A 10,493-nucleotide genomic window follows, 5' to 3' on the forward strand; every position below is an offset into this window, starting at 1 on the left:
TTGAAAGTCACTGAGCTCTCCAGTAAGGCTATTCTACTGCCAGTGTTTGTCTATGGAGATTGCATGGCTGTGTGCTCAATTGTATGCACCTGTCAGCAACGGGTGTGGCTGAAAAAGCTGAATCCACTAATTTGAAGGGATGTCTTTATACCTTTGGCCATGTAGTCTACCAATGAATTGGCGAGGGCACTAGAACAGTCTGCAGCACCCGGCCTCACCCTACTAGAATCTGAAGTCAAATGTCTACTGTTTGCTGATGATCTGGTGCTTCTGTCCCCAACCAAGGAGGACCTACAGCAGCACCTAGATCTGTCCCCAACCAAGGAGGGCCTACAGCAGCACCTAGATCTGTCCCCAACCAAGGAGGACCTACAGCAGCATCTAGATCTTCTGCACAGATTCAGTCAGACCTGGGCCCTGACAAAAATAATGGTGTTCCAAAAAAGGTCCAGTTGCAAGGACCACAAATACAAATTTCATCTAGAGCACACAAATAACTATACATACCTCGCCCTAAACAGCAGTGCCACAGGTAACTTCCACAAAGCTGTGAACGATCTGAGAGACAAGGCAAGAAGGGCCTTCTTCACCATCAAAAGGAACATAAAATTAAACATCCCAAAAAGGATCTGGCAAAAAATATTTGAATCAGTTATAGAACCCATTGCCCTTTATGGTTGTGAGGTCTGGGGTCCGCTCACCAACCAAGAATTCACAAAATGGGACAAACACCAAATTGAGACTCCGCATGCAGAATTCTGCAAAAACATCCTCTTAAGTACTTCTTAAGTCGTTTTTTGGGGTATCTACTTTACTTTTTAGATTTTTGACAACTTTTACTTTTACTCTTCAGGAAAAGAGCCATTAAATTCTACAACCACCTAAAAGGAAGTGATTCCCAAACCTTCCATAACAAAGCCATCACCTGCAGAGAGATGAACCTGGAGAAGAGTCCCCTAAGCAAACTGGTCCTGGGGCTCTGTTCACAAACACAAACAGACCCCACAGAGCCCCAGGACAGAAACACAATTACTTGACACATTGGAACGAATTAACAAAAAAACAGAGCAAACTAGAATGCTATTTGGCCCTAAACAGAGAGTACACAGCGGCAGAAAACCTGACCACTGTGACTGACCCAAACTTAAGGAAAGCTTTGACTATGTACAGACTCAGTGAGCATAGCCTTGCTATTGAGAAAGGTCGAAGGCAGACCTGGCTCTCAAGAGAAGACAGGATATGTGGCAACACTGCCCACAAAATGAGGTGGAAACTGAGCTGCACTTCCTAACCTCCTGCCAAATGTAGGACCATATTAGAGACACATATTTCCCTCAGATTACACAGACTCACAAAGAATTAGAAAACAAACCCAATTTTGATAAACTCCCATATCTATTGGATGAAATATTACAGTGTCCAATCACAGCAGCAAGATGTGTGACCTGTTGCCACAAGAAAAGGTCAATCGGTGAAGAACAAACACCATTGTAAATACAACCCATATTTATGTTAATAGACATAATATGACATTTGTACTGTATCAATTCCTTTGGAACGTTTGTGAGTGTAATGTTAACTATTCATTTTTATTGTTTATTTCACTTTTTTTTTTTTATCAATGTCACTTGCTTTGGCCACGTAAACATATGTTTCCAATGCCGATAAAACCCTTTGATTTGAAATTGAATGTAAATGAAGGAAGTGTCCCTCAGAAAAGTGAAAAGGTTTTTACCGATGCAGAGTGGAGGTGGGTAGTTCCATCGCCTGACGGTTCCTGGCATGCAGGAGATGTGAGAGTTTCCCTGGGAAAATAACACACAGCACAGACACACAGACACACAGAGACACACAGACACACAGACACACAGAGACACACAGACACACAGAAACACACACACAGACACACAGAGACACACAGACACACACAGACACACAGAGACACACAGACACACAGAAACACACAGAGACACACAGACACACAGAGACACAGAGACACACAGACACACAGAGACACACAGACACACAGAGACACACAGAGACACACAGACACACAGAAACACACAGAGACACACAGACACACACAGAGACACACAGAGACACACAGACACACAGAGACACACAGACACACAGAGACACACAGACACACAGAAACACACAGAGACACACAGACACACACAGACACACAGAGACACACAGAGACACAGACACACACAGACACACACAGACACACACAGACACAGACACACACAGACACAGACACAGAGACACACAGAGACACACAGAGACACACAGAGACACACAGATACACACAGAAACACACAGAGAGACACAGAGAGACACAGACACACAGACACACAGAGACACACAGACACACACAGACACACAGAAACACACAGAGACACACAGACACACAGAGACACACAGACACACAGAGACACACAGACACACAGAGACACACAGACACACAGAGACACACAGAGACACACAGACACACAGAAACACACAGAGACACACAGACACACACAGAGACACACAGAGACACACAGACACACAGAGACACACAGACACACAGAGACACACAGACACACAGAAACACACAGAGACACACAGACACACACAGACACACAGAGACACACAGAGACACAGACACACACAGACACACACAGACACACACAGACACAGACACACACAGACACAGACACAGAGACACACAGAGACACACAGAGACACACAGAGACACACAGAGACACACAGATACACACAGAAACACACAGAGAGACACAGAGAGACACAGAGACACAGAGACACACTCAGACATAAAAAAACAGCTAATCAATGCATTAGCCTCTTTCCATTGTCACTTCACTGTCACATAATGCTTTCACCCTCAAATCTCTTCTCTCCTTACACAGTCTCCTCTCTCCTATCTCCTCTCCCTACAGTCTCCTCTCCCTACAGTCTCCACTCCCTACAGTCTTCTCTCCCTCCAGACTTCTCTCCCTACAGTCTTCTCTCCCTACAGTCTTCTCTCTCCTATCTCCTCTCCCTAGTCTCCTCTCCCTACAGTCTCCACTCCCTACAGTCTTCTCTCCCGACAGTCTCCTCTCCCTACAGTCTTCTCTCCCTACAGTCTTCTCTCCCTACAGTCTTCTCTCCTATCTCCTCTCCCTACAGTCTCCTCTCCCTACAGTCTCCTCCCCATATAGTGTCCTCTCCCTACAGTCTCCTCTCCCTACAGTCTTCTCTCCCTACAGTCTTCTCTCCCTACAGTCTTCTCTCCTATCTCCTCTCCCTACAGTCTCCCCTCCCTACAGTCTCCTCCCCCTACAGTCTCCCCTCCCTACAGTCTCCCCTCCCTACAGTCTCCTCCCCCTACAGTCTCCTCTCCCTACAGTCTCCCCTCCCTACAGTCTCCTCCCCCTACAGTCTCCTCTCCCTACAGTCTCTTTGTCCTCCTTCTCATCATCATCATCACTACTTTCTCTATAGCCGTATTATTATTATTAGTAGACTCTACGGTTATATTAAAGGTAGACTGTTACCTGTTTCTCTACGGTTATATTAAAGGTAGACTGTTACCTGTTTCTCTACGGTTATATTAAAGGTAGACTGTTACCTGTTTCTCTACGGTTATATTAAAGGTAGGCTGTTACCTGTATTAGTTAATTATTATTATTAGACTCTATGGTTATAATAAAGGTAGACTGTTACCTGTTTCTCTACGGTTATATTAAAGGTAGGCTGTTACCTGTATTAGTTAATTATTATTATTAGACTCTATGGTTATATTAAAGGTAGACTGTTACCTGTTTCTCTACGGTTATATTAAAGGTAGACTGTTACCTGTTTCTCTACGGTTATATTAAAGGTAGACTGTTACCTGTTTCTCTACGGTTATATTAAAGGTAGACTGTTACCTGTATTAGTTAATTATTATTATTAGACTCTATGGTTATAATAAAGGTAGACTGTTACCTGTTTCTCTACGGTTATATTAAAGGTAGACTGTTACCTGTTTCTCTACAGTTATATTAAAGGTAGGCTGTTACCTGTTTCTCTACGGTTATATTAAAGGTAGACTGTTACCTGTTTCTCTACGGTTATATTAAAGGTAGACTGTTACCTGTTTCTCTACGGTTATATTAAAGGTAGGCTGTTACCTGTTTCTCTACGGTTATAATAAAGGTAGACTGTTACCTGTTTCTCTACGGTTATATTAAAGGTAGGCTGTTACCTGTTTCTCTACAGTTATATTAAAGGTAGACTGTTACCTGTTTCTCTACGGTTATATTAAAGGTAGGCTGTTACCTGTATTAGTTAATTATTATTATTAGACTCTACGGTTATATTAAAGGTAGACTGTTACCTGTTTCTCTACGGTTATATTAAAGGTAGGCTGTTACCTGTTTCTCTACAGTTATATTAAAGGTAGACTGTTACCTGTTTCTCTACGGTTATATTAAAGGTAGACTGTTACCTGTTTCTCTACGGTTATATTAAAGGTAGGCTGTTACCTGTTTCTCTACGGTTATATTAAAGGTAGACTGTTACCTGTATTAGTTAATTATTATTATTAGACTCTATGGTTATAATAAAGGTAGACTGTTACCTGTTTCTCTACGGTTATATTAAAGGTAGACTGTTACCTGTTTCTCTACGGTTATATTAAAGGTAGGCTGTTACCTGTTTCTCTACGGTTATAATAAAGGTAGACTGTTACCTGTTTCTCTACGGTTATATTAAAGGTAGGCTGTTACCTGTTTCTCTACAGTTATATTAAAGGTAGACTGTTACCTGTTTCTCTACGGTTATATTAAAGGTAGGCTGTTACCTGTATTAGTTAATTATTATTATTAGACTCTACGGTTATATTAAAGGTAGACTGTTACCTGTTTCTCTACGGTTATATTAAAGGTAGGCTGTTACCTGTTTCTCTACAGTTATATTAAAGGTAGACTGTTACCTGTTTCTCTACGGTTATATTAAAGGTAGACTGTTACCTGTTTCTCTACGGTTATATTAAAGGTAGACTGTTACCTGTTTCTCTACGGTTATATTAAAGGTAGACTGTTACCTGTATTAGTTAATTATTATTATTAGACTCTATGGTTATAATAAAGGTAGACTGTTACCTGTTTCTCTACGGTTATATTAAAGGTAGACTGTTACCTGTTTCTCTACGGTTATATTAAAGGTAGGCTGTTACCTGTTTCTCTACGGTTATAATAAAGGTAGACTGTTACCTGTTTCTCTACGGTTATATTAAAGGTAGGCTGTTACCTGTTTCTCTACAGTTATATTAAAGGTAGACTGTTACCTGTTTCTCTACGGTTATATTAAAGGTAGGCTGTTACCTGTATTAGTTAATTATTATTATTAGACTCTACGGTTATATTAAAGGTAGACTGTTACCTGTTTCTCTACGGTTATATTAAAGGTAGGCTGTTACCTGTTTCTCTACAGTTATATTAAAGGTAGACTGTTACCTGTTTCTCTACGGTTATATTAAAGGTAGACTGTTACCTGTTTCTCTACGGTTATATTAAAGGTAGACTGTTACCTGTTTCTCTACGGTTATATTAAAGGTAGACTGTTACCTGTATTAGTTAATTATTATTATTAGACTCTATGGTTATAATAAAGGTAGACTGTTACCTGTTTCTCTACGGTTATATTAAAGGTAGACTGTTACCTGTATTAGTTAATTATTATTATTAGACTCTATGGTTATAATAAAGGTAGACTGTTACCTGTTTCTCTACGGTTATATTAAAGGTAGACTGTTACCTGTTTCTCTACGGTTATATTAAAGGTAGGCTGTTACCTGTTTCTCTACAGTTATATTAAAGGTAGACTGTTACCTGTTTCTCTACGGTTATATTAAAGGTAGACTGTTACCTGTTTCTCTACAGTTATATTAAAGGTAGGCTGTTACCTGTTTCTCTACGGTTATATTAAAGGTAGACTGTTACCTGTTTCTCTACGGTTATATTAAAGGTAGACTGTTACCTGTTTCTCTACGGTTATATTAAAGGTAGACTGTTACCTGTATTAGTTAATTATTATTATTAGACTCTATGGTTATAATAAAGGTAGACTGTTACCTGTTTCTCTACGGTTATATTAAAGGTAGACTGTTACCTGTATTAGTTAATTATTATTATTAGACTCTATGGTTATAATAAAGGTAGACTGTTACCTGTTTCTCTACGGTTATATTAAAGGTAGACTGTTACCTGTTTCTCTACGGTTATATTAAAGGTAGGCTGTTACCTGTTTCTCTACGGTTATATTAAAGGTAGACTGTTACCTGTTTCTCTACGGTTATATTAAAGGTAGGCTGTTACCTGTTTCTCTACGGTTATATTAAAGGTAGACTGTTACCTGTTTCTCTACGGTTATATTAAAGGTAGACTGTTACCTGTTTCTCTACGGTTATATTAAAGGTAGGCTGTTACCTGTATTAGTTAATTATTATTATTAGACTCTATGGTTATAATAAAGGTAGACTGTTACCTGTTTCTCTACGGTTATATTAAAGGTAGGCTGTTACCTGTATTAGTTAATTATTATTATTAGACTCTATGGTTATAATAAAGGTAGACTGTTACCTGTTTCTCTACGGTTATATTAAAGGTAGGCTGTTACCTGTATTAGTTAATTATTATTATTAGACTCTATGGTTATATTAAAGGTAGGCTGTTACCTGTTTCTCTACGGTTATATTAAAGGTAGACTGTTACCTGTTTCTCTACAGTTATATTAAAGGTAGACTGTTACCTGTATTAGTATTATTATTATTAGACTCTATGGTTATAATAAAGGTAGGCTGTTACCTGTAAAGTGTATCCTGGTTCACACTGGAATGAGACAACGTGGTTCATTTGGAGTCTCTCTCCCACCTTGATACCATTCATAGGAACCACTGGCTCAGGGCAACTGGTCAGAGAGACCGCTGAGAGGGACAGAGAGGGAGATATGGAGAGATGAGAGGGACAGAGAGGGAGATATGGAGAGATGAGAGGGACAGAGAGGGAGATATGGAGAGATGAGAGGGACAGAGAGGGAGATATGGAGAGATGAGAGAGAGAGATATGGAGAGATGAGAGGGACAGAGAGGGAGATATGGAGAGATGAGAGAGAGAGATATGGAGAGATGAGAGGGACAGAGAGGGAGATATGGAGAGAGAGAGATATGGAGAGATGAGAGGGACAGAGAGGGAGATATGGGGAGATGAGAGGGACAGAGAGGGAGATATGGAGAGATGAGAGGGACAGAGAGAGATATGGAGAGATGAGAGGGACAGAGAGGGAGATATGGAGAGATGAGAGAGAGAGGGAGAGAGAGGGAGGGAGAGAGAGAGGGGGAGATATGGAGAGATATGAGAGAGAGGGAGAGAAAGGGGGAGAGAGAGAGGGAGAGAGAGAGAGAGAGAGAGAGAGAGAGAGAGAGAGAGAGAGAGAGAGAGAGATGAGTTTCCCTCGTTAAAATGCAAATCAATTTATAACATTTTAGACATGCATTTTTCTGGATTTTTTTGTTGTTATTCTGTCTCTCACTGTTCAAATAAACCTCCCATTAAAATTATAGACTGATCATTTCTTTGTCAGTGGGCAAACGTACAAAATAAGCAGGGGATCAAATACTTTTTTCCCCTCACTGTACTATAGTATATTTCACTAGGACACTACACATCCCAGTGATACTATAGTATATTTCATTAGGACACTACACATCCCAGTGATACTATAGTATATTTCATTAGGACACGACACATCCCAGTGATACTATAGTATATTTCACTAGGACACTACACATCCCAGTGATACTATAGTATATTTCATTAGGACACTACACATCCCAGTGATACTATAGTATATTTCATTAGGACACTACACATCCCAGTGATACTATAGTATATTTCATTAGGACACTACACATCCCAGTGATACTATAGTATATTTCACTAGGACACTACACATCCCAGTGATACTATAGTATATTTCATTAGGACACTACACATCCCAGTGATACTATAGTATATTTCATTAGGACACTACACATCCCAGTGATACTATAGTATATTTCATTAGGACACTACACATCCCAGTGATACTATAGTATATTTCACTAGGACACTACACATCCCAGTGATACTATAGTATATTTCACTAGGACACTACACATCCCAGTGATACTATAGTATATTTCACTAGGACACTACACATCCCAGTGATACTATAGTATATTTCATTAGGACACTACACATCCCAGTGATACTATAGTATATTTCACTAGGACACTACACATCCCAGTGATACTATAGTATATTTCACTAGGACACTACACATCCCAGTGATACTATAGTATATTTCATTAGGACACTACACATCCCAGTGATACTATAGTATATTTCACTAGGACACTACACATCCCAGTGATACTATAGTATATTTCACTAGGACACTACACATCCCAGTGATACTATAGTATATTTCAACATGTATATTTACTCTTGTATTCCAGCCTGAAGCCGGCAGCAGACACGCTGATGTCAGAGAAGAAGTGGAGATAGAGCTGATTGGATGTGCTGTTCAGGAGAGCTGGGACCGTCGTTCCTGCAGGGGAGACCAAGCAACACATTCATCTCTTCATCAACCCTTATTTATCTTAGTGGTTATCGTAGGAGGACAGATGTACATGTTTAGGTACTCATACCGCTTGTAAAAAAACAGATAGGTGTTTATTCATAATGACGCTTGTTTCATGCAAGAGAGATTTATTAACAGAGCAGGTCAAATGGGGTGGCAGGGTAGCCTAGTGGTTAGAGTGTTGGACTAGTAACCAGCAGGTAGCCTAGTGGTTAGAGCGTTGGACTAGTAACCAGCAGGTAGCCTAGTGGTTAGAGCGTTGGGCCAGTAACCAGCAGGTAGCCTAGTGGTTAGAGCGTTGGGCCAGTAACCAGCAGGTAGCCTAGTGGTTAGAGCGTTGGGCCAGTAACCAGCAGGTAGCCTAGTGGTTAGAGCAGGTAGCCTAGTGGTTAGAGTGTTGGACTAGTAACCAGCATGTAGCCTAGTGGTTAGAGCATTGGACTAGTAACCAGCAGGTAGCCTAGTGGTTAGAGCAGGTAGCCTAGTGGTTAGAGCGTTGGGCCAGTAACGAGCAGGTAGCCTAGTGGTTAGAGTGTTGGACTAGTAACCAGCGGGTAGCCTAGTGGTTAGAGCGTTGGACTAGTAACCAGCAGGTAGCCTAGTGGTTAGAGCGTTGCGCCAGTAACCAGCAGGTAGCCTAGTGGTTAGAGCGTTGAACTAGTAACCAGCAGGTAGCCTAGTGGTTAGAGCGTTGGACTAGTAACCAGCAGGTAGCCTAGTGGTTAGAGTGTTGGTCCAGTAACCAGCAGGTAGCCTAGTGGTTAGAGCGTTGGGCCAGTAACCAGCAGGTAGCCTAGTGGTTAGAGCGTTGGACTAGTAACCGAAAGATTGCAAGATCAAATCCCTGAGCTGACAAGGTAGAAATCTGTTGTTCTGCCCCCTGAACAAGGCAGTTAACCCACTGTTCCTAGGTCATCATTGTAAATAAGAATTTGTTCGTAACTGACTTGCCTAGAGTAAAATAAAAAAATCGGTTGATATTTGTCACATGCGTTGAATATAACATGTATAGACTTTACAGTGAAATGATTACTGAACCGGAGTACAGAACTGATGGAATCCTTGGCTTCAGTTCAGAGTTCCTGGTTCTACTACACCCAGGTCACATGGCCTGCTCTGCATCACTCTGATTGGCTTATTCATCTTAACACCACGGTGAAGTTTTCATCTGACATTTGTGATTCCTGTGTGTTTCTCCATGGCAACAATTTAAACCTGGTCTCGTTCCAAAATGAGAAACAAAAGAAAGAGCTCTATATAGTGGCTCAGTTGGTAGAGCGTGGTGTTTGCAACGCCAGGGTTGTGGGTTCGATTCCCACGGGGGACCAGTACGGAGAAAAAAATGTATGAAATGTATACATTCACTACTGTAAGTCGCTCTGGATAAGAGCGTCTGCTAAATGACAAAAAAATGTAATGATATAGTATCGTTATATGACGAGGTTAAACTTAACAGAAGATAAACTAATGCGTCACTTGATCTTTAAAATAAAAAGGTAAGCTTTTCAACGATACACATTCTAATACACCTGTCTCTCCTCTCTTTGAGCTCGAGTGAGTATTGATACACCTAACCGTCTGTAACGCAGATCAATAGTGACTTGCTGCTTCTCTCTGATTCAACTATTGAGTAGCAGAGTAACAGGTTACGGTAGGTTACTCACTGGTAATGGACAGGCTGCGATGGTAATATTATAGCAGCTCATGGAAGTCATGGATATATTTGGTGGTTTTTTGAAAAAGGCATTAACTTAACCATCCCCACCTAAGCTAAAACGGCAAGGTGCAACACTCCACCAACACACAGAGAAAGAGAGAGAGACAGAGAGAGAAAGAGA

At 40.7% G+C, this 10,493-nt stretch overlaps 1 non-coding gene across 1 annotated transcript; it reads right to left on the bottom strand.

Moving 5' to 3' along the window:
- Window positions 1-1,735: 1,735 nt before the first annotated feature.
- LOC106589158 (uncharacterized) lies at window positions 1,736-8,625 on the bottom strand. Its single transcript, XR_014382973.1, has 3 exons — window positions 8,518-8,625; window positions 6,840-6,958; window positions 1,736-1,805 (listed from the first exon to the last, which is right to left on the bottom strand). It is a non-coding gene; the product is annotated as an uncharacterized LOC106589158 (transcript).
- Between the last annotated feature and the right edge of the window lie 1,868 nt (window positions 8,626-10,493).

Source organism: Salmo salar, chromosome 27, assembly GCF_965601325.2.
Source record: "Salmo salar chromosome 27, fSalSal1, whole genome shotgun sequence".
NCBI lineage: Eukaryota > Metazoa > Chordata > Actinopteri > Salmoniformes > Salmonidae > Salmo > Salmo salar.